General features: G+C 47.4%; 1 non-coding gene across 1 annotated transcript; it reads left to right on the forward strand.

Annotated features, from left to right (window-relative positions):
* Positions 1-23648: 23648 nt before the first annotated feature.
* On the forward strand, positions 23649-23787 carry LOC114811408. Its single transcript, XR_003759112.1, has one exon. It is a non-coding gene; the product is annotated as a small nucleolar RNA SNORA7 (small nucleolar RNA).
* Positions 23788-24603: the final 816 nt, after the last annotated feature.

Below are 24603 nucleotides of genomic sequence, written 5' to 3' on the forward strand. Positions count from 1 at the left end.
GCAATCTCCTCCCCTTCTTCTTCCTCAAGGGAGCAAATAGGATGATGATGACGACGGTATCTGATAAGCGCTTACTGTGCGCCAAGCACTGTTCTAAGCGCTGGGGTAGATACAAGGTAATCAGGTTGTCCCACGTGGGGCTCACAGATTCAATCCCCATTTTACAGACGAGGTAACTGAGGCACAGACAAGTGAAGCACCTTGCCCAAGATCACACAGCTAAGTGACGGAGCCGGGTTTAGAACCCTTGACCTCTGGCTCCCAAGCCCAGGCTCTTTCCACTGAGCCACGTTGCTTCATTTGAGACGTGAAAAATGGACTTTTCTACCACCATTCCCCACTGCTGATCAGCATTTCACCTGTTTGATTTTTAGGATTTATAAAAACAGGTTAAAGGCACTTTCAGGGCAACCTTTAACCAGAGATATACTCCAAGAGGCAGAGCTGAGCTCCAGGAAGAATTACAGAAAGTTCCGAGTGACCTCTAGAACCGTGCATCTGGATTATTGCTGAACTTGACATTTATTGAGCGTCTAATGGGCTGTAGGCACCCTGGGCCCAGTTTCTATTCCAGTGGGCTCCTAAGGCAGATCGCAGTGGTCAGATAAAGACCCCGGAGCAGGATCGATCATTCACCAAAATGGCCGTCGGCTTCGGGGTCGCTTGAAATACCCGATCGCTGCTCGATCGGCCAATGGAGAGAAAACGCTTTACGGATGCAGTGGGTTTTGCCAGAGGCAGTGGAAAGAGACAAAGCAGAGGGGAGAGTAAACAGATCTAGAAGTGTTCTAGGCCTGGAGAGTAGCTTGGATATATAATAATAATGTTGGTATTTGCTAAGCGCTTATTATGGACAGAGAACCGTTCTAAGCTCTGGGGTAGACACAAGGGAATCAGGTTGCTCCAAGTGGGGCTCACGGTCTTCACTCCCATTTTCCAGATGAGGTCACTGAGGCCCAGAGAAGTGAAGTGACTCGCCCACAGTCACACAGCTGACAAGTGGCAGAGCCGGGATTAGAACCCACGACCTCTGACTCCAAAGCCCGTGCCCCTTCCACTGAGCCACGCTGCTTCTCTTATGCCCGGGATGCTCTGCCGCCGTCTATGGAGGGATCAAGAGGGCTGGTTGTGGAGAGTGAGGAAGCCAGGAAAGCAGAATGGCCTGCTTTCTAACCCCCATCCTCTTCATTCTCTCATTCGATTGTATTTATCGAGCGCTTACTGTGCGCAGAGCATTGTACTAAGCTCTTGGGAGAGTACAATGTAACAATGAACAGACACACTCCCTGCCCACAATGAGCTTAGAGTCTGAGCGGGAGACAGACACTAATATAACTAAATAAATAAATTACAGATATGCACAAAAGTGCTGTGGAGCAGTGGGGGGCCGGGTGGTGGGGTAAATAAATAAATTGTGGTATTTGTTAATAATAATAATAATAATGTTGGTATTTGTTAAGCGCTTACTATGTGCCGAGCACGGTTCTAAGCGCTGGGGTAGACGCAGGGGAATCAGGATGTCCCAGGTGGGGCTCAGTCTTAATCCCCATTTTACAGATGAGGGAACTGAGGCACAGAGAAGTGAAGTGACTTGCCCACAGTCACACAGCTGACAAGTGGCAGAGCTGGGATTCGAACTCATGACCTCTGACTCCAAAGCCCGTGCTCTTTCCACTGAGCCATGCTTAAGCGCTTACTACGTGCAAAGCAATGTTCTAAGCGCTGGGGGAATACAATAATAATAATAATAATAATATTGGTATTTGTTAAGCGCTTACTTTGTGCAGAGCACTGTTCTAAGCACTGGGGGAGATAGCTCACAGTTAATCCCCATTTGACAGATGAGGTAACTGAGGCCCAGAGAAGTGAAGTGACTTGCCCACGGTCACACAGCTGACCAGTGGCAGAGCTGGGAGTCGAACCCATGACCTCTGGCTCCGAAGCCCAGGCTCTTTCCCACGCTGCGGTGATCAGTTTGTCCCACGTGGGGCTCACAGTCTTCATCCCCATTTTCCAGATGAGGTAACTGTGACTTGCCCAAAGTCACACAGCTGGCAGGTGGTGGAGCCGGGATTAGAACCCGTGACCCCTGACTCCCAAGCCCGGGTTCTTGCTGCTTCTCTAAGAAGGGGTGAGGGGGGAAGGGAGCAAGGCAGGGTAACACAGAAGGGAGGGGGAGAAGAGGAAAGAAGGACTTAGTGCGGGAAGGTGTCTTGGAGGTTTTGAAGGCGGGGAGTGTGATTGTCTGTTGGATTTGAGGAGGCAGGGTGTTAAGAGCCCGGGCTTGGGAGTCAGAGGTCATGGGTTCGAATCCCAGCTCTGCCCCTTGTCAGCTGTGTGACTGTGGGCAAGTCACTTCACTTCTCTGGGCCTCAGTTGCCTCATCTGTAAAATGGGGATTAAGACTGTGAGCCTCACGTGGGTCAACCTGATGACCCTGTATCTCCCCCAGCGCTTAGAACAGTGCTCTGTACATAGTAAGCGCTTAACAAATAGCAACATTATTATTATGACTAACAAATACCATAAAAAATAATGATAAAGACATCTTTAAAGCTCCCCACGAAGACTAACTGAGTCAGGAATGGTTCTTGAGATGTGGAAAGTTGTGAAGCAGACCAAGCCAATTCCCTGAGAAAGAGGAAGATACCAAGGGGTTGAGAAGTTGTGCCAACTGAAAACAGGGAAAGGAATTCATTCATCCTTAACTTATTCTAATAAGCCGAGTCTTGTGATTTTAATGAGGATTTGCCAAAGGTAGGGCTCAATAAATGTCAAGTTCTGTTTCCTCAATTCATGAGTAATTACTCAAAGTTTTCTTTTTTTAACCTTTTCTATTTAAAATAGAACTTTTTAAAAGATGGAATGCATGAATCAGAAAGGATATTTGGGTGGAGTGGGCATATATCAATGTCAATTAAATTGAAACATATGCAAATTAAGTTAACACCCAATAGCCCGCCTGAGGAAATCTGCCAGCCCACGGGGGACGCATGGCTTGAACGCACTAGATTCTTCTCTTCACAGTGTGGGAGCTGCGCAGAGATTCCACAGCAGCGCAGAGAGACCAGCAACACAACCCTCTTCCAAAAAACATAATAATGTTGGTATTTGTTAAGCGCTTACTACGTGCAGAACACTGTTCTAAGCGCCGGGGAAGATACAGGGTAATCGGGTCGTCCCACGTGAGGCTCACGGTCTTCATCCCCACTTTACAGATGAGGTCACTGAGGCCCAGAGAAGCGAAGCGACTCGCCCACAGTCACACAGCTGCCAAGTGGCAGAGCCGGGATCCGAACCCCTGACCTCTGACTCCCGAGCCCTGGCTCTTTCCACTGAGCCACGCTGCTTCTATGAGAAAGATCACTTTGTGCTCTCTTGGCACCTCAATCAATTAATCGTTCATTCAATCGTATTTACCGAGCGCTTACCGCGTACTAAGCGCGTAATTAACCAGTGGCATTTATCGAGCGCTTACTATCTGCAAGAATAAGGAGGGGAGAGGTGGAGATTGTCGACAGACGGTAAGGTAAGGAGAAGACAGACACAAGATAATAAGAAGAATAATAACCGTGGCGTTTGTTAAACACTTTCTACGTGCCGGGCACTGTACTAAGCGCTGGGATGGATACAAGCGATATGGGTTGGACTCAGTCCCTGTCCCAGATGCGGTTCACACTTTTAATCTCCATTTTGAGGCTGAGGGAACTGAGGCCCAGAGAAGTGAAATGACTTGCCCAGTGTCACACTGCAGACAAGTGGGGGAGTGGGGATCAGAAACCGCTTTTTTCTGACTCCCGGGCCCGTGCTCTATCCATTAGGTAACACTACTTCTCAGTAAGAGACAGAGAAGACAACGAACGTGAAATGTTCGAGGGGATTCCTGGCTCCTCCTTACAAGGGTCCTGGGCGGAAGCAACAAAATGCCTTTGGGCTTCACAGAGAAACTCTTCGACCAGAGGCATTTATTGAGCACACGGTAAGTCCAAATCAACGGGCGACAGCTTGAACTCAAAATCCTAGGGGATTTCACGGTGGCTCGCAGCGAACGCGTGAGGTGACGTGCAGAGGATTGAAAAATGCTTTGCAAGAGAGGCAGCGTGGCTCAGTGGAAAGAGCCCGGGCTTGGGAGTCAGAGGTCACGAGTTTGAATCCCGACTCTGCCCCTTGTCAGTTCTGTGACTGTGGGCAAGTCACTTCACTTCTCTGGGCCTCAGTGCCCTCATCTGTCAAATGGGGGTGAAGACCGTGAGCCCCACGTGGGACAACCTCATTCCCTTGTATCTCCCCAGCGCTTAGAACAGTGCTCTGCACGGAGTAAGCGCTTAACCAACATTGTTATTACTGGGCACCGGGGGGACTGAGGCGAATTCTGAAAAAATGTAAGGCCGGGAATCAGCCTGCACCAGAGAGTCTCTACCCCGTCCACGTTGCCTAGTTTATTCATTCAAATCATATTTATTGAGTGCTTACTTTGTGCAGAGCATTGTGCAGAGCATTGACGACAGCATAGCTCAGTGGAAAGAGCACGGGCTTGGGAGCCAGAGGTCATGGGTTCGAATCCCGGCTCTGCACCTTGTCAGCTGTGTGACTATGGGCAAGTCACTTAACTTCTCTATGCCTCAATTACCTCAGCTGTAAAATGGGGATTAAGACTGAGCCTCACGTGGGACAACCTGATCTACCCCAGCGGTTAGAACAGAGCTCTGCACATAGTAAGCGCTTACCAAATACCAACATTATTATTATTACAGTACAGAGCCAAATGAAAATCTGCAGACGGAGTGCCTAGAAAGTACTAGACACCTAGACTGCAAGCCCGTCGTTGGGCAGGGACGGTCTCTATCTGTTGCCGAATTGTACATTCCAAGCGCTTAGTACAGTGCTCTGCACACTGTAAGCGCTCAGTAAATACGATTGACTGAAATGAATGTAATGAAGCACCCTAGTGGGCACCTACTGTGTGTTGAAGATGGTAGTAGATGCCTACTGTGTGCAAAGCAATACCCTAAGCAACCTTTCTTTTTTCCTTTTAGTCTTTGTTAAGCACTTACTATGTGCCAGGCACTGTACTAAACATTGAGGCAGATGCAGGTTAATTAGGTTGGAGGCAGGACCTGTCCCTCATGGAGCTCACAGTCTTAATCCCCATTTTACAGATGAGGTGACGGAGGCACAGAAGAGGGAAGTGACTTGCCCACAGTCAAACAGGAGATGAGTGACGGAACCGGGATTAGAACACAGGTCCTTCTGACTCCCAGGTCTGTGTTCTATCCACTACGCCACCTTGCTTCTCCCTCCAAATGGGGCAGAATCAGAAACATAATAATAATAATGTTGGTACTTGTTAAGCGCTTACTAGGTGCAGAGCACTGTTCTAAGCGCTGGGAGAGATACAGGGTCATCAGGTTGTCCCACGTGAGGCTCACAGATGAGGTAACTGAGGCCCCGAGAAGTGAAGTGACTCGCCCACAGTCGCCCAGCTGCCGAGTGGCAGAGCCGGGAGTCGAACCCATGACCTCTGACTCCGAAGCCCACGCTCTTTCCACTGAGCCACGCTGCTTCCCCTCCGGAGACATGCAATTCCACCGTCTGTGAAAGCCTCTTGTAAAATGAGTGATTTAATTTATTTTTGTTCGATGAGTTCACAGCAATATGGTCACAGCAATGACATTCACCCTCGGTGTCTCGAACTTCTTCCTTGGAATGGGGCGGTTAGTCAATTGGATTAGAACACAGTGGAGTCACACGCAGTGGGAGTTTAATAAATACATCTGAATGAGTAAATGAAACGAAAGGTGTCCACGGTTTGTTTCCTAGAATCAGGGGCACAGTGTGGACCGGGCAAAGAATAACGTTAGAACCACAGTTCCATGAACTAAGCAGTCACAACGGATTGACCAACACTACATTCATTCGGTAGTATTTATTGAGCGCTTACTATGTGCAGAGCACTGTACTAAGCGCTGGGGAATGTACGTGTAGGTAGTTTAATTTTCTGTGGCATTTGTTAAAGGCTCACTATTTGCCAGGCACCGTACCATGCGCCGGGGTAGAATCAAGACAAAAGGGTTGGAAACAGTCCCTGACCCACATAGAGCTCCCAGCCTTAATCCCCATTTTACAGATGAGGGAACTGAGGTCCGGAGAAGTGAAGTGCCTTGCCCAAGATCACACAGAAATCAATCAGTCATATGTACTGAGTGGCTACTATGTGCGGAGTAATAATAGTGTTGGTATTTGCTAAGCGCTTACTATGTGCGGAGCACTGTTCTAAGCGCTGGAGCACTGTTAGAGTACCGTATTAAGCGCGTGAGAGAGCACAGTACAGCATACTAGTGGAGGAGCGAGATTAGAACCCAGGTCCTCTGCCCCTCAGGCACGTGTTCTTTCTACCAGGCCATGCTGCTTCTGCTCGTGTGATGGTAGCGTTGATGATACCGAGAAATGAATGACATCGACATTAATGACTGGGTCTCGACTCAGTCATTCTGTAGACTGGGTGTAAGCCGATTTTCATCCCGCTTGTGTGGAGAGGTTTAACACGCAGCGAAGTCCTAGCAGATTAGGATACTCAGACTCTGATATAACCGCTCTGGGAATTACCAATCCTTTCAAGTCGTGAAAGAAATCAGTTCAGGCTTCAGAGAATCAGATTCCAGGCAAGTATGGATTTCAGTGAAAATTAAACTTTAGTGAACATTTATGCACCTTGCGCGTGCCGGCGACGATGGCGGTTAAAGCCGGGAAAGACTGCATTTTGCGGGAGGAAGACATTTTTTTTTGGCTGATCAATGTCTACAAGACTGCCTCAGTAAGCTGGCGACTTGTGGCTCCAGGTTCAGGAGTGTGACCTTGGGCAAGTCACTTAACTTTTCCGGGTCTCAATTACCTCATCTGTAAAATGGGGATAAAAACAGTGAGCCCCATACGGACCGTTTCCAACCTGATTAGCTTGTATCTACCCCAGTGAATAATACAGTGCCTGGCACATAGTAAGCGCTAAACAAACACCATAAAAAAGACAAGGGCGTAGGGCACGTCCATGCTGGAGGCCATCATTCTTGGGGCCAAAAATCAGAATCCTCAGCGACACAAGAAACCCTCAGTTCCTTCATTCAATAATAATAATAATGTTGGTATTTGTTAAGCGCTTACTATGTGCAGAGCACTGTTCTAAGCGCTGGGGTAGATACGGGGTCGTCAGGTTGTCCCACGTGAGGCTCACAGTTAATCCCCATTTTACAGATGAGGTAACTAGTATTTATTGAGCGCTTACTATGTGCAGAGCACCGTACTAAGCGCTTGAAATGTACAAATTGGCAACAGATAGAGACGGTCCCTGCCCATTGACGGGCTTACAGTCCCTCATCTGTAAAATGGGGATGAAGACTGAGAGCCTCACGTGGGAGAACCTGATGACCCTGTATTCATTCATTCATTCATTCATTCATTCATTCATTCATTCAATAGTATTTATTGAACGCTTACTACGTGCAGAGCACTGTACTAAGCGCTTGGAATGGACAAATCGGCAACAGATAGAGATGGTCCCTGCCCATTGATGGGCTTACAGTCCCTCATCTGTAAAATGGGGATTAAGACTGAGAGCCTCACGCGGGAGAACCTGATGACCCTGTATTCATTCATTCATCCACTCAATAGTATTTATTGAGCGCTTACTACGTGCAGAGCACTGTACTAAGCGCTCGGAATGGACAAATCGGCAACAGATAGAGACGGTCCCTGCCCTTTGACGGCTGTATCTCCCCCAGCGCTTAGAACAGTGCTCTGCACATAGTAAGCGCTTAACAAATACCACCATTATTATTATTTAATCCCCATTTTACAGATGAGGAAATACAGGGGGCAAGGGATGGAGTCAGGATTTGAACTCAGGACTTCGGACTCCCAGCCGCAGGCTCACTCCACTAGGCCACACCGCTCCTTGAATATAGTCTGCTTCTTGGACAAGGGCTGCCTTCTCACCCTTTGGTCAGCCCAGAGATTTGTTCCGGAGACCCGCCGGCTCCCATTACCCTAGAACACCACCGTATGATTGCAGCTGTGACTTTCCAGGGACCAACACCGTTATCTGAAATTACCCTTTCCGCCGAAAGGGGAACAGGCAGAGAATCACTTCAAGAAATTCCGAGGGACCGCGTGACTAGAAGAAACGCTCAAAGGGCTGACACACCAATTAGCCAAGGGCCTGTAACAATCCATCAAAGGTGACCTGGACTCTCAGCATGGAGGTCTAACCGGACCCCGGAAAAGTAATTACCTTGATGAACAAGTCCCAGAAGAGGCCGGGGAAGTCATCCCAGTAGGATGCACACAGTGGGACGACCTGATGACCCTGTATCTCCCCCAGCGCTCAGAACAGTGCTCTGCACATAGTAAGCGCTTAACAAATACCAACATTATTATTATATAATCATTCCAGCCAAACCAGACTTCTCCGCCACTTAGGGAAACCACCTTATAAAAGCTCACCAAGTGAAAAATCCATGGGAAGTCATCCTCTATTAAGCTGCTCCTCGGACTCAAAAGTACACGACAGTTGGTGGGTTTTATCCACGTGCGACCGAACGATGCACAAAGGGCAACATCTTTAACAACTTGCAAACACAAGAATGTCCTTCGCTGAGTTGCTGCTTTTGCTATATGTGTTTCCTGGTTTCGTTTTCTTCTATGCCTCTCGGCTTATGATGCTACGGTCCTTCAAACTCAAAGCCGCTGCTGTGATACTAGATAGACAAATAGTTCAAATGTGTGCATATGAAGATACATATATATAGAAAATGTGTGTGTATATATGTATATACAGAAAGAGAGAGGTGGGGAGACAGAAAAAGGGAGAGAAAGAAGGGGGGAGAGGGAGAGAGAGAGGGAGGGAGAGAGAGAGGCAGAGAGAAAGAGCATGTGGAGGGGCTATATAGAGAGAGAGAGAAGTATTTTTTTCTTCACTGAGAGCGAGAGCCTAGCCATGCACAGGACTGTGGATGAAAAGACTTGCACAGTTGATTATCCCTTCTGCATCATTGCGGGTAAAGAGTTCCCTGCCGCTCGAATGTATTTGCCGCACACAGACCCCTGTCTGTTTTCAAAGCTGCTTCTTGATATCCCAGTATAAATTCCTTTGTGGGCTGAGAACTTGCCTACTAATTCCGTTGTACTGTTACTTACCCAATAGCTCTACACACACACACACTGCTCTACACACAAGTGCTCAATAAATGCCAGTGATTGATTGTTGAATTTGAGAAACTCCACTCAGGGAGAGCAGCCCCTCTCCAGATAGGCTGGTCTGCCTGCCCGGGTTCTTTCCCTAACATCCTCTGTTCAGTCTCACTGTTCCCTTTTTGTTTTTAAATGGTATTTGTTAGTTAAGTGCTTACTACGTGCAGAGCACTGTTCTAAGCGCTGGGGTAGATACAGGGTCATCAGGTTGTCCCACGTGGGGCTCACAGCTAATCCCCATTTAGAGATGAGGGAACTGAGGCCCAGAGAAGTGAAGTGACTCGCCCACAGTCACGCAGCTGACAAGGGGCAGAGCCGGGATTCGAACCCATGACCTCTTACTCCCAAGCCCGGGCTCTTTCCAATGAGCCACGCCGCTTCACATATTTGTTAAGCACTTACTACGTGCCATGCACTGTTCTAAGCACTGGGACAGATACAAGGTTATCAGGTTGGACGCATTCCCCGCCCTATATTGGGTTCACGGTCTAGGTAGGAGGGCGTAGGATTTAAACCCCATTTTAAAGATGAGGAAACCGAGGCAGAGGGAAGTTAAGCAACTAGCCCAAAGTCACATATTAGACAAGTAGCAGAGCGGGGATTAGAACCCAGGACATGGCCTGGTGGATAGACGATGGGCCTGGGAGACAGAAGGTCCTCAGTTCTAATCCTGCCTCTACCACCTGTCTGCTATGTGACCTTGGGCAAGTCACTTCACTTCTCTGCGCCTCAGTTATCCCATCTGGAAAATGGGGATTAAGACTGTGAGCCCCATGTGGGACACAGACTGTGTCCAACCTGATTACTCCAGCGCTTAGTCCGGCACATAGTAAGTGCTCAATAAATCCCACAGTTATTATTAATGATTATTAGCAGGTCCTTTGACTCCCAGACCCATGCTCTTTCCACTAGGCCACGTTGCTTCTGAGTTGAAATGATACTTCACTGAGCCATCCCAGCTTGGCCGGATCCTCTTCCACATTACCGTGCTACAGCTGTCTGGGTATCTTGCAATTCCCCGTACTTCCGTGTTTCGCCCGGAGAAGCTGGGATGTTGTTAGCATTCCCTAAAATGCTGCTTTCAGGACATTCCTACTTGGATGTCCGGCCAACACTTCAAACTTAACATGTCCAAAACAGAGCTCCTCATCTTCCCTTTCCTTTCTCTGACTTTCCCATCACTGTAAACGAACGTCACTATGCTCCCTCTTCCAAGCCCATAAACTAGGCATTATCCCCTACTAATCTTTCTCATTCAAACCATATATTCCTTTCTCCCCGCTTCTGGACTGTGAGCCCGTTGCGGGCAGGGATTGTCTCTGCTGTTGAATTTTACTTCCCAAGAGCTTACTACGGGGCTCTGCACACAGTAGGCGCTCAGTAAATGCCACTGAATGAATGAATGAATCCATCCCCAAATCCCGTCAGTTCTACCTTCGCGACATCGCTAAAATCCACCTCTTCCTTTCCATCCAAACTGCTAATACTCTGATCCAAACACTTATCCTCTTCCACCTTGTCTCCTTACCACCGTTGTTTTTAAAGCACCCAATCAGCCGGCCCCCTCCTACCTCACCTCAGTGATTTCCTACTACGGCCCAGCCCACACACGTCGCTCCTCTAATGCCAACTTACTCGCTGTACCTCAATCTCGTTCATCTCGCCACTGATCCCTCACCCATGTCCTCCCTCCCCTTCATATCTGAACGACGATCACTCCTCCGACCTTCAAAGCCTTATTAAAATCACATCTCCTCCAAGAAGCCTTCCTTGACTTAGCTTCCTTTTCCTCTGCTCTCTCTCCCCTCTATGTGGCCTATTCACTCGGATCTCTTCTTTTTAAGCACTCATGACCATATCCATGATTTATTTTAATGTCCGTCTCCCCGTCTAGACTCTAAGCTCACTGTGGGCAGGGACCGTGTCTACTACCAACTCTTCCAAGTGTTTAGTACGGTGCTTTGCACACAGTAAGCCCCAGATAAACACCATTGATCGACTGACTGGCTTCCCATCCAGTAATCATTAGAAATCTCTCTCCGCATAGCCCTTTGTTAGAGGATCCAGTCAACTCTATTCTGCCTAAGAGGTGGGAGGGTAACATTCACCGTTCACCTTTTCAATCCTCCCAACGAGGCATCGTCAATAAAGTGAGCACAGACTTGTGGAGATCTGAAATGGAATCTGCTCTTTTTTCTCTCCTCTCTCTTTCTCCTCTAAATCTCCAAGATAACTTTATAAATCTAAACCCTGAAAATTGTGAGAAGAAAGTTAATGGGCTGAATCCTATAGTCCCGCGTGGAGAAATGCTTCAAGAATGAAGCGATTAAGTTCAAAGAGTAAATGCCCTTTTCTGCATTACAAGATGAATTAGATCCTATTTATATACAATGCTCATTTGGTGCGTTGAGGGTTCAGACTCTGAGTTATCTGTATTGAAGCCCAGCAATGGAATAAAGGGTGCTCATCAAAATAGCTTTTAATAGAGCTGACCAAGTAAGAGAATCAATCAATCGTATTTATTGAGGGCTTACGATATGCAGAGCACTGTACTAAGCTCTTATTATGATTTTCACTATTATTATTACCAAGGAGTCAGAAGACCTGAGTTCTATTCCCCACTCCACCACTTGCCTGCTGAATGACCTTGGGGAAGTCACTTTACTTTGGGGCCTCGGTTTTCTCATCTGTAAAATTGGGGTTCATTATCTGTTCTTTCTCCTCCTTATACTGTGAACCCCATGTGGGACAGAGACCATGTCTTGTATCTTGTATTTACTCCGGTAACTAGTAAAGTGCTTGGCAAGTAATGAGCACCTAAGAAAAGCCACAATTATATACTTAAATAATCGATGTGCTATTGCATTAGTAGTATTACCGATTCCTAGAATCTCTGGTTAGTTATGGTATTTTTTAAGGGCTAACTACGTGCCAAGCACTGGGCTAAATGCTGGGGAGGATACAAGATAATCAGGCCGGACACACTGCCTTTCCCTCATGGGGCTCATACAGGGAAAAGGAGAGCCAGTGTGTTATCCCCATTTTATAGTTGAGGAGACGGAGACCCAGAGCAGTTAGGTAAATTATCCAGGGTCACACATCGGTGAGAGGGAAAAGTTAGGGGAAAATCCATTCTCGTGACCCCAGTGCCAAGCCCTTTTCACTAGTCATGCCACCTTACCTAGCTTGGTTGGCATCTGGACTGTGGGAAGGATAGCCTGGTCCTACTTCTACCAGAAGAGAGAGGAGAAACATTCTCTTTCCCTAAAACTGTTGATCCCTTGAGCCTCGGAAGTCTGCTCCTGGTCAGGACCGTCTTAGGGACCCCAGGCCTACAATTATTCAGCAAATGACAATCGACGAGAATATTGATCGCCACAAACCAACTCATTATTCCCCTATTTCCTCCAGGGCTCCAATATTTCTTCCCCGGAGACCCCTCTCCCTGTTTTCCCATATATCTTGTGAGCAGCCTCATCTTTCACAAGCCTTCCCTGGCCTTTCTCTCAGCTTGGGATCTCAAAGAAACCTTGATTGGTTTTCTCCTTATTTGTAAAGAAACGGTGTAGCCCAGTGGAAAGAGTCGGGGCCCGGGAGTCAGGGGACCTGGTTCCTAATCCTGGCTCCGCCCCTTCCCTACTATGTGACCTTGGACAAGTCACGTAACTTCTCCATGCCTCACTTTTCTCAGCTGCAAAAAGGGGATTCAATATTTGGTCTCCCTCCACTGGACCAAAAGCTCGTTCTGGGCAGGGAACGTGTCTATCGACTTTGTTATTCTTCACTCTCCCAAGTTCTTAGTACAGTACTCTGCACATAGAAGGCACTCAATAAATATAATTCAATCCCCATTTTACAGATGAGCTAACTGAGGCACAGAGAAATTAAGTGACTTGCCCACAGTCACATAGCTGACAAGTAGGAGAGCAGGGATTCGAACCCACAGCCTCTGACTCCCAAGCCCGGGCTCTTTCCACTGAGCCATGCTGCTTCTCTAAAAAATGTGAGCCCCATGTGGGACAATCTCATTACCCTGAATCTACCCCAGCTCTTAGAACAGTGCTCTGCACATAGTAAGTGCTTAACAAATACCATAATTATTATTATTATTATTAGAGCATGGGCCTGGGAGTCAGAAGGACCTGGGTTCTAATTCCAGCTCTGTCACTTGTCTGCTGCATGATGTTGGGCAAGTCAGATAACCTCTCTGTGCCTCAGTTCCCTCATCAGTAAAATGGGGATTAAGACTGCGAGCCCAACGTGGGACAGGGGCTGTATCCCACCTGACTAACTTGTATTCAGCGCAGGGCTTAGAACAGTGCTTGACACATAGTAAGGGCTTAACAAATACGCTCCTCATCATACCACAATCATTATTCCTCATTTTCCTGAATTTCAAAGAGTTTTCCAATTTGTCACATAAGCAGCTCCCTCCGTGTCCTCACCACTGTGACCAGGGACAGGGAACACGTGGCTGCCCGAGATTGGCGGATTCTTTAGGAGCCCAGCTGGTCAAACGTCTCGAGGGCCAGGAAGGCATCAAGCCCATGAGGGGGATTGAGAGAGAAGCAGCCTAGAAGACAGAGCACGGGCCTGGGAATCCGAAGAACTTGGGCCCTAATCCCGGCTCCTTCACTTGTCCGCCAGTTGTCTGCTGTGTGACCCTGGACAAGTCACTTCACTTCTCTCAGTTCCCTCATCTGTAAAATGGGGATGAAGACTGTGAGCCTCACGTGGGACAACCTGATCGCCCTGTATCTACCCCAGCGCGTAGAACAGTGCTCTGCACATAGTAAGCGTTTAACAAATGCCAACATTATCATTATTGGCCCCAGGAGGAGGTGGACGGCAGCTCGCCGGACATTTTGGACCACCGCGGTAAAGTGAAAGTGATGAGGTGTCTCCCCCATCCTCTCTTGGGAACCCCCTGTTTCCCTCCAACCTCCTAGCAAACAACAGAGAGACACAGAAGGGAGACTCCCCCTCTAGACGGTAAGGCCATTACAGGCGCGGAAAGCGTCTGCTAATTCTGTTGCCCTGTTCTCTCCCAAGCGTTTAGTACAGTGCGCTGCACATAAGGAGTGCTCAGTGAATACCACTGATTGATTGATTGATTGATAGGAAGTAGGGGAAATGAGACATTAGTTGGGGAGGCTTCTTGGAGGAGATGTGCTTTAATGAGGCTATGAAGGTCGGGAGGTTGATGATCTTTCAGTTATAAAGGGGGAGGGGGAGTTCCAAGCCGGAGGGGGGACATGGGTGAGAAGCTGGCTGTGAGATAGACGACATCGAGGTGCAGTGAGTAGGTTAGCATTAGTGTTAGTTTAGCTTTAGAGGAGCAGAGTGGGTGGACTGGATTGTAGTAGAGAATCAGGGAGGAAAGGTAGGAGGGGGAATGGTGATTGCTTCAAAGCCAATGGTAAGCAGTTTCGTTTTGATGAGGAGGTGGATGAGCAAACACTGGAGGTTCTTGAGGAGTGATGAAACATGGACCGAATTTGGTTTGTTTGTTTTTTTTATGATCTGGGCAACAGAGTGAAGTATGGAGTGGAGAAGTGAGAGGCAGGAGGCAAGGAGGACAGCACGGAGGCAGATGCAGTAATCAAGGTGGGAGAGGATAAGTAAGTGCATAGGTCCGTGTAGTAGCCGTTTGGCTAGAGAAAGAAGGGTGGATTTTAGCAATGTTGTGAAGATAGAACCGGCAGGATTTGCTGGCAGATTGAATATGTGGGTCGAATGAAAGAGGTGACTCCAGGATAATGTCAAGGGTAAGGGCTCGTGAGGCAGGGAGGATGGTCGTGCGGTCTACTGTGACAAGAACGAGATTGTCAGCTTCCTGTGGACAGGGATCACGTATACCAACACTGTATTCCCCTCAGCTCTTAGGAAAATGTTCTGCAGACAAAATTGTTCAATCTCGGTAATAACACCCTGTCCCACATAGGACTTATAGTCACTTTAAAGGGACTAGGCATTTAATCCCCATTTTACTGGCGAGGAAGCCAGGGCACATTTCATTCCTTCTTCATTTCAGAGAAATGAAGTGACAGATCAGGGCGTTCATTCATTCAGTAGTATTTATTGAGCGCTTACTATGTGCAGAGCAACGTTCTAGAGGAAACCAGGGCACATTTCATTCCTTCTTCATTTCAGGGAAATGAAGTGACAGATCAGGACGTTCATCCACTCAATCGTATTTATTGAGCGCTTACTATGTGCAGAGCAATGTTCTAAGCGCTTGGAACGTACAATCGGGCAACAGATAGAGACAACCCTGCCCAACAACGGGCTCACAGGTCAGAGTACCAAACCTGGCACAGAGTAAGCAGTTAGCAAGCATCACCATTTTACTATGTTTCGGAGAAGTGAAAAGCACTGCTTAATCGGTGATGAAAGAGGTGTCAGGGCCTCCAGTGATTACACAATTTTTCATTTGAAATTTGTAACAGCATCGACTGGAACAATCTTACTGCGTACTACTCCTGTCAAACTCACTACAGATTTAAAATGGCAAATGTGAAACAGCACGGTATTAGAATAACAAGGAACACTGCCGAGGAATCTGTGGGACTACGAACTGCTCAGTCCAGAGGTGCTAGGGCTTGGATCTCTCAAATTCGAACGCAGATTAAGAAGCGCTGAGGTGCTGAGATTTCTTTCCTACACCGGGAAACCCAAGATAGATGAAGTGCTCAGAAAAGAGGCAGGTTGTAAATAACATTATCAGCATCTGGAAGACATTGCTAAGCCAGAGTGAGTTTCCCAATTTCTTTACCTTAGTTGTAGGTTTCTCCCTTTCCACGTCTGTTTGATTTATTTATTTTGCTCACTGCAGTTGTAAATATTTTTATGTTTGTCTCCCCCTGTTAGACCCTTTGATGCTCTATTGAAGGCACATCTCTTCCAAGAGGCCTTCCTTAAGCCCTCTTTTCCTCTTCTTCCACTCCCTTCTGCATCACCCTGACTTGCTCCCTTTGTTCGGAGTATACGATGTATACTAATATACATAGTTCATACTAAAAGTGCCCCACTGCAGTTTTGTACATATCTGTAATTTATTTATTTATATTAATGTCTGTCTCCCCCTCCAGACTGTAGGTTTGGTGTGGTCAGGGAATGTGTCTGTTTACTGCTCCATCATACTTTCCCAAGCACTTAGTACAGTGCTGTGCACATAGTAAGCACTTAATAAATATGATTGAATGGATGAATGAATGAAAAGCTCGGGAAAGGTTGCCCGAGTCTTGAAACCAGCCAATGAAGGAGCTTGCAGGTAGAAAATGTAGGTGTTTGAGGATGTGGCATTTACACTGCTGAGGCTCAGGTGCTTCAGTGCTTAGAAAAGTGCTTGGCACGTAGTAAGTAATGTTGGTATTTGTTGGTATTTGTTAAGCGCTTACTGTGTGCAGAGCACTGTTCTAAGCGCTGGCGTAGATACAGGGTAATCAGGTTGTCCCACGTGAGGCTCACGGTTAATCCCCGTTTTACAGATGAGGTCACTGAGGCACAGAGAAGTTAAGTGACTTGCCCACAGTCACCCAGCTGACTAGTGGCAGAGCTGGGATACGAACCCATGACCTCTGACGCCCAAGCCCGGGCTCTTTCCACTGAGCCACGCTGCTTCCCCTTAAGTAAGTGCTTAACAAATACCATCATCATTAATATTATTATTATTATTCACCTGTGGAGTAGGGATATCCTTTGTAATCCCACTACCTCAGAGGCTGGTGGAGGAATTCACCACTCTACACCATCCTGCCCTTCGTACACAAAGACGTCTCTGATGGTGAAAGTCACCCATCCGTATGACCGGAACTGCTCCCAGGGATTGTCCCTAGCTGTTCTGCCATATTGGATACTTTCATCCCCTGACTCTGTTTCCAGTTTTACATCCTTGTCTCATGAGAAGCAGCGTGGCTCCGTGGAAAGAGCCTGGGCTTCGGAGTCAGAGGTCATGGGTTCGACTCCAGGCTCTGCCACTTGTCAGCTGTGTGACTGTGGGCAAGTCACTTCACTTCTCTGGGCCTCAGTGACCTCATCTGTAAAACGGGGATTAACCGTGAGCCTCACGTGGGACAACCTGATGACCCTGTATCTACCCCAGCGCTTAGAACAGTGCTCTGCACGTAGTAAGCGCTTAACAAATACCAACATTATGCAGAGCCACTTGCTTCTTGATTCTGATGTGCCCGTGCTCATCTCTGGACGACGACTAATGCCCAGAAATGCAGCGTCGTCCGAGGCTTTGTTTGCTGTTATCTTTTAAATATTCCTTCTATTCCTCTTGCCCTCATTTCCCCCATTTCAGCAATTCAGCTTGGAGCAGCTGGTCGGATACCCCGCTGTCATCCATCCTCCTCCGACGGGGTACCCAGGGCATCTGCATAGGGAGGTGAGTATGGCTGAGATGTTAAAAGACCTCAGTCATGCATATATTAGGAATATAAATACTTAATTGAACTAGCCCAATCTCAATAAAGTCCCATGCTGGGACTCTGATCTCATTCTGTCAGGGTCCCCATAATTTAGGGTTGGAGTTGCGAATTCTGCTCATTATTTGCAAATAACTGGGTACTCTATCAAGATCTGCATAAACTGCCTTGAGGGCCTTGCATAAATTCTTTTTTTAATAGTACTTGTTAAGTCTTTGCGTCACACACTGTTCTAAACGCTGGGGTGGATAGAAGACAATCTGATGGGACACAGTCCCTGTCCTCCTTGGGTTTCCCAGTGAGGAGAGTGAACAGACATTGGACGTCCATTTTATAGATGAGGAAACTAAGGCACAGAGAAGTCAAGCCCGGGCTTGGGAGTCAGAGGTCATGGGTTCGAAACCCAGCTCTGCCACTCGTCAGCTGTGTGACTGTGGGCAAGTCACTTCACTTCTCCGTGCCTCATCTGTAAAATGGGGATTCAGACTGTGAGCCTCACGTGGGACAACCTGAATACCCTGTATCCATCCCAGCGCTTAGAACAGTGCTCTGCACATAGTAAGCGCTTAACAAATACCGACATTATTATTCACTCAGCAGACAAGTGGAGGAGCAGGGATTAGAACCCCAATCTCTTTCTGACTCGCAGACTCATGCTCTTTCCACTAGGCCACGGTGCTTGATAACCAGCATCATCTTGATAACCATTATTACTGAGAGGCAGCACAGTATGTTGCTCCTTCGACTCTAAGTTCATTGTGAGCAGGGAATGTGTCCACCAACTCTGGTGTAGTGAACTCTCCCAGGTATGGAGCTCGGCAGGTGGTAATTACTCAGTAAATACCAGTAATTGATTACTGACTCAAGAACCTCAACAATGACTGGAGATGTACATCACCTTGATTCCATTTATTTACTATTGTTTTAATGAGATGTTCATCCCCTCGATTCTATTTATTACTATTGTTCTCGTCTGTCCGTCTCCCCCGATTAGACCGTGAGCCCGTCAGAGGGCAGGGACCGTCTGTTACCGATTTGTCCATTCCAGCGCTTCGTACAGTGCTCTGCACATAGTAAGCGCTCAGTAAATACTACTGAATGAATGAATGAAAAGACAAGTACTCTTGTACTTGGAGAAGCAGCTTAGCTTAGTGGAAAGAACACGGGCTTGGGAGTCTAGAGGTTCTGGGTTCTAATTCTGGCTCCACCACTTGGCAGCTGTGTGACTTTGAGCAAGACACAACTTCTGTGGGTCTCAGTTACCTCATCTGCAGCAAGGGGATTAAGATTGTGAACGTCACGTGGGACGACCTGATTACCTTGTATCTACCCCAGCACTTCGAACAGTGCTAGGCACATAGTAAGCTCTTAATAAATACCATCATGCTTATAGTTTATTATTACTGTGAGCCATTGCCTTACATAATCCTCTTAGAACCTGGTAAAGATAACACCTGCCCTGAAATCTTCCATCATCTATGAAGAAATCTGTTTCACACTTTGGTCCACAACTCTCCATCAGTATCCCCCAGAGAGGGAGTAGGGAGAGAGAATTGCTTAGACGCGCCTCCTACTTGGCTTCCTAAATCATCTGCCTCTGTCCCGTCTCTGCCTCGTACTTTCTCTCCCTTTTCTTTCAATGGTATTTGTTAAGCCCTTCCTATGTGCTAGGCACTGTACTAAACACTGAGGTAGATATAAGATAATCAAGTTGGACACACTCCCTGTCCCAGATGGGGCTCACAGTCTTAATCCCGATTTTACAGATGAGGTAACTGAGGCGCTGAGAAGCGAAGTGACTTGCCCATAGTCCCATGACAGACAAGCGGTGGGGCTGGGATTAGAAACCATGTTCTCTGACTCTCAGGCCCATTCTCGTTCCACTCGGCCAGGCTGTTTTTCCTCTCTAACTCTCCATCCCTCTCTTTTTCTCTCTCTGTCTCCAGCTTTCTCTGGTCACAGAGCAGACAAGTGACGGAGTTGGGTTTAGAACCCTGCTGCCCTGACTCTGCGGCTGGTGTTCTTTCCTTTAGGCTATACTGCGTCTCTTCCTGCAGTCTAGGCCACATTCAGGGTTGGGCAGGAGGAGGTATACAACAGTCTAGCCCACATTCATGGTTGGACACGAGCAGGTATACGACATCTCGCTATTACCCACCCCCTCCTCCGTTCCACATCCCAGCTCCCCTTCCATATTGGGAAGTAGCGTGGCTCAGCGATAAGAGCCCGGGCTTGGGAGTCAGAGGGCATGGGTTCAAATCCCGGCTCTGCCACTTGGCAGCTGTGTGACTATGGGCAAGTCACTTAACTTCTCTGTGCCTCAGTTACCTCATCTGTAAAAATGGGGATTAAGACTGTGAATCTCACGTGGGACAACCTGATTACCCTGTAGCTCCCCCAGCACTTAGAACGGTGCTCTGCACACAGGAAGCGCTTAACAAATACCAACATTATTATTATATCTAAATGTCCTTGGGATTTCCATCATGTGACCTCTGGCCTTGTGGGTAGTGGCTGTGGCTTTTCTTCATTACTTGGAACCTGCAGTGTCGGAGCCCATCCAGACAAGCCCACGACACCGTTACCCACTAAGACCCTGTCTAGTTTGCCTTGCCTTTCGCCACGGAGTCGTCTCCAACCCGTAGCGACTCCGTGGACACATTCATTCATTCAATACTATTTATTGAGCGCTTACTCCGTGCGGAACACTGTACTAAGCGCTTGGAATATACAATTCGGCAACAGATAGAGACAGTCCCAATGACGGGCTCACAGTCTAATCGACACAACTCTCCCGGAAGGCCCCACTGTCCAGCCGCAATCACTCCGGTAGTGTATCCAGAGAGTTTTCATGATAAAATTACAGAAGTGCTTTACCTCTGCCTTCTTCCAAGCAGTAAACTCGAGTCTCCCCTCTCGACTCTCTCCCATGCCGCTGCTGCCCAGCACGGTTTCGACTTGTAGCAGATTGCCTTCCACTCACTAGCCGCTGGCCAAGGTGGGAATGGAATGGGTCGGCCTCTGCTCCAATATCCCTCCCTTAGCCGAGACTGATAGAGAATGGGAAACTCTACAGGTGCGATCCTGAGAGGGACCCTTTCTAGTTTACCCTTGTGCATTAACATTAGCAGCGTGGCTCAGTGGAAAGAGCCCGGGCTTGGGAGTCAGAGGTCATGGGTTCGAATCCCGGCTCTGCCACTTAGCTGCGTGACTGTGGGCGTCACTTAACTTCTCTGTGCCTCAGTTACCCCATCTGTAAAATGGGGATAGAGACCGTGAGCCTCACGTGGGACAACCTGATCACCCTGTATCTACCCCAGCGCTTAGAACAGGGCTCTGCACATAGTAAGTGCTTAAAAAATACCAACATTATTGTTAGACTGAAGACAACGAGAATCAACTGCTAGACTGTAAGCTCCTGAGGGCAGGGATCATGTGTACTGACTCTATTGCCTTGCACTCTTCCATGTGCCTAGCACAGTGCTCTGCAAGCAGTTAGTCCTCAACACATACCATTGATATATTGATTAACTTTAACCAGCACTTCACTTCCTCTAGACTGTAGGTTTCTCGTGGACAAGGAACATGTCTACCAATTCTGTCATACTATAGTCTTCCAAGCGTTTAGCTCTTTAAGCACTCAATAAATAATAATAATGTTGGTATTTGTTAAGCGCTTACTATGTGCAGAGCACTGTTCTAAGCGCTGGGGTGGATACAGGGTAATCAGGTTGTCCCACGTGAGGCTCACAGTTAATCCCCATTTTCGAGATGAGGTAACTGAGGCCCAGAGAAGTGAAGTGTCTTGCCCACAGTCACCCAGCTGACGAGTGGCAGAGCTGGGAGTCCAACTCGTGACCTCTGACTCCGAAGCCCGGGCTCTTTCCACTGAGCCACGCTGCTTCTGATTGATTAATTTCTTGGAGATCAACACATAAGACTCTTTTTGTCCACTGCCCCTGTTTCAGCCTCATCTCTATGTAGAAAGATGAAGGGCTCCTAACGTGTTTCCCATCTATCCCATTGCTGGTGCTCATAAACCCTACAGATCTTATTTTTACCATAATTTATCTCTAGCATCATGTTGCTGCAGCGTGCTAATGGCCTGTTCACCTTCTGGAGTCCATCCAATCCAGCATCTAAGGGATGAATCAAGTCACTCTGTTGCTTGATAGAATGGAAGAGATGTTACTATAAATCTAGAATTTCCTGCTACAACACTGGGCAGCTCGTAGTAGCAATCACCATCTGAGCATCAAATGGACATCCTGATTTGCTCATTTTCCGGGGCAAACTCTGAAGGGGCTCCGGTTGGTTCGGAGGGGCTCCGGTTGGCAGTGATTTGCCATCGACTGTTCTGAGAAACCGACAATTTCCTTCTAAAATCTGATACCCTCCTCCGCTCTGCTTTCCAACCTGGATTCAAGCCAGTAGAACAATCTGGTCTTCCTTCCCCACCGAACCCTTATCTCTCCTTTCTCTTCCTCTGCGTGAGGAAATAGATCCCAGTCCAGGGACTGCGGAAATGTCCAAAAATGAATCTTCCGTGGCATGGTGACATTCTATTTTTTCTCTGAGGAGGTTGAGGAAAACAGCCTGTTTCTGGATGGAAAGGGGCACCTTCCTGAGAGAAGCAGGAGGCTCTAGTTGAAAGTCAGACAAAAGAAGTGACTTTATCCTAGAGTTTATTTCCCAGGCTCCTCGGCCAACGCGATGCCCCAGCCCGGACCAGCTCCCCGGTGTTCTGTGACGGATCCAATCCAGATGATGAATCGCTCAGGGATCAGCTAAGTGGGAAACAGCAGGAACCAGAAGATGGGAGCTTCCTTTGAAAACTGAATCTGGCCAAAGGCACAGCACTCTAAAACATGAATACTTGGCAGCTTCTCTTCAGGATGCTAAAAGACATTTTTCCCTTCTCCTTCATCCTTTTCAACACACCCTCCACTGTCATTCGGGCCCCACACTCCTCTCCCTCCCCCTATTCCACCTGAAGAAGCATTTTTCAATCAATAGCCTCCACCCCAAATCAAGGCATTGTAACCGCCCCAATCTAGACCGAAATCTCCTCATGGGAAGGGATCGTGTCTATCGATCTTATTGCATTATATAATACCATACCGTATTATAGCGCTCTGCACGTAGTAAGCATTCATTAAATACAAGGAAGCAGCGTGGCCTAGTGAATAAAGCATGAGCCTAGGAGCCAGAGGACCCGAGTTTTAATCCCGGCTCTGCCATTTGCTTGCTGTATGACCTTGAGCAGGTCATTTCACTTCTCTGTGCTTCAATTAACTCACCTGTAAAATGAGGATTAAGACTGTGAGCTCCATGTGGGACAAGGACTGTGTCCAAACTGACTAGCTTGTATCTATCCCAGAGCTTAGTATAGTACCTGGCACAAAGCAAGCACTTTACAAATGATATGTATATATCTATGTGTGTGTGTGTGTGTAATGATGATAATGATTGATTAGTAGGCATAAATAATAAATAAACCACTGTACAGATCTCTCTTTGGCTTAATTGGGAAGCAGTATGGTTTAGTGGATAGAGCATGGGCCTGGGAATCAGAAGGACCTGGGTTCTAATCCCAGCTCTGACATTTGTCTCCTGTGTGACCTTGGGCAAATCACTTAACTTCTCTGTGCATCAGTCACCTCATCTGTAAAATGGGGATGAAGACCGGGAGCCCCATGTGGGACAGGGACTGTGTCCAACTTGTTTAATTTGTATCTACCCCAGTACTTAGAAAAGTGCTTGACACGTAGTAAGTGCTTAACAAGTGCCACGATCATTAATTTAATCAGTAAATCATCTTTCTAAACACTTGCTGCTACCAGCTGAATCTTCTTTCTATCTCTTGCTCCCTCCATGTGTGCAAGTAATCAGTGCCAATCTGTATTCCCCAGTAGATTGCAAATTCCTTGAATGCCAGGATATGTCTTTTACTTCTAAGCTGCTCTTCCATGTCTCCTCTCAGGGTCACACCTGGAGAGTTCCCAGGACTCGTACCAGTCTTGACTACAGAAGGGAGAGTGAAGCAGAGGCCAATCCATTCCATTCCTAGCTTGGTCAGTGGCTAGCGAGTGGAAGGCAACCCGCTACAAGTCAAAACTCACCTGTGCTGGGCAGCAGCGGCATGGAAGAGAATCCAGGGCGAAGACTCAAGTTTAGTGCGTGGACGGAGGCAATGGTAAACCACTTCTGTTTTTTTACCAAGAAAACTATGGATACACTACCAGAATGATTGCAGATGGAGGTGGAGAGCTCTGGGAGAGATGTATCCATGGCGTAACTGGGGGTTAAAGACGAATCGACGGCATAAGACAAGACTCTTCCATGTGCTTAGGAAAGCCAAGAATACAACTGACTGACTAGATTTCTGGTTCCTTTAGAGATGACCCTAAAGATTCCGGGTTCTAGAGCCACCTTGGACCAGAGGTAAGGTCAGTCTCAAGAGCAATACAGGGGTGCTGGGTTAGATAGGGTTAGGCAGGGGAGAAGGGAGAGAGAATATGCCTCTCCTGTGAAGTATGACGAGAAAGGGGGATTTACTCTTGGTTTTCCCAGTGAGTTACTACCGATCAAACAGCATCTTTCACGGTAAGAAGCAGGGTAGTCCAGTGGAAAGAGTTGGAATGCTGAAGACCTGGATTCTAGTCCCAGTTTGGCCACTGGCCTACTGTCTCACCATAGGCAAGTCAGTTAATTTCTCTGATCCCAGCGTACTCATCTGTAAAATGTGTACAACAATATCTTTCTCTCCCTATCTTGCAGGGATGTTGGGAGAATGAAACAAGATAAATGGCATGAAATCTTCAGGGAAAAAAAATTGACACACTAAATAAAACCTAGGTATTTAACAAAAGGAAATTCTATGGCCTTCTGGGAATTGACTTCAAAAGAGAATGCTGGAAGGATGCAT

The sequence above is a fragment of the Ornithorhynchus anatinus genome, chromosome 4, assembly GCF_004115215.2.
Source record: "Ornithorhynchus anatinus isolate Pmale09 chromosome 4, mOrnAna1.pri.v4, whole genome shotgun sequence".
In the NCBI taxonomy this organism is placed as follows: Eukaryota; Metazoa; Chordata; class Mammalia; order Monotremata; family Ornithorhynchidae; genus Ornithorhynchus; species Ornithorhynchus anatinus.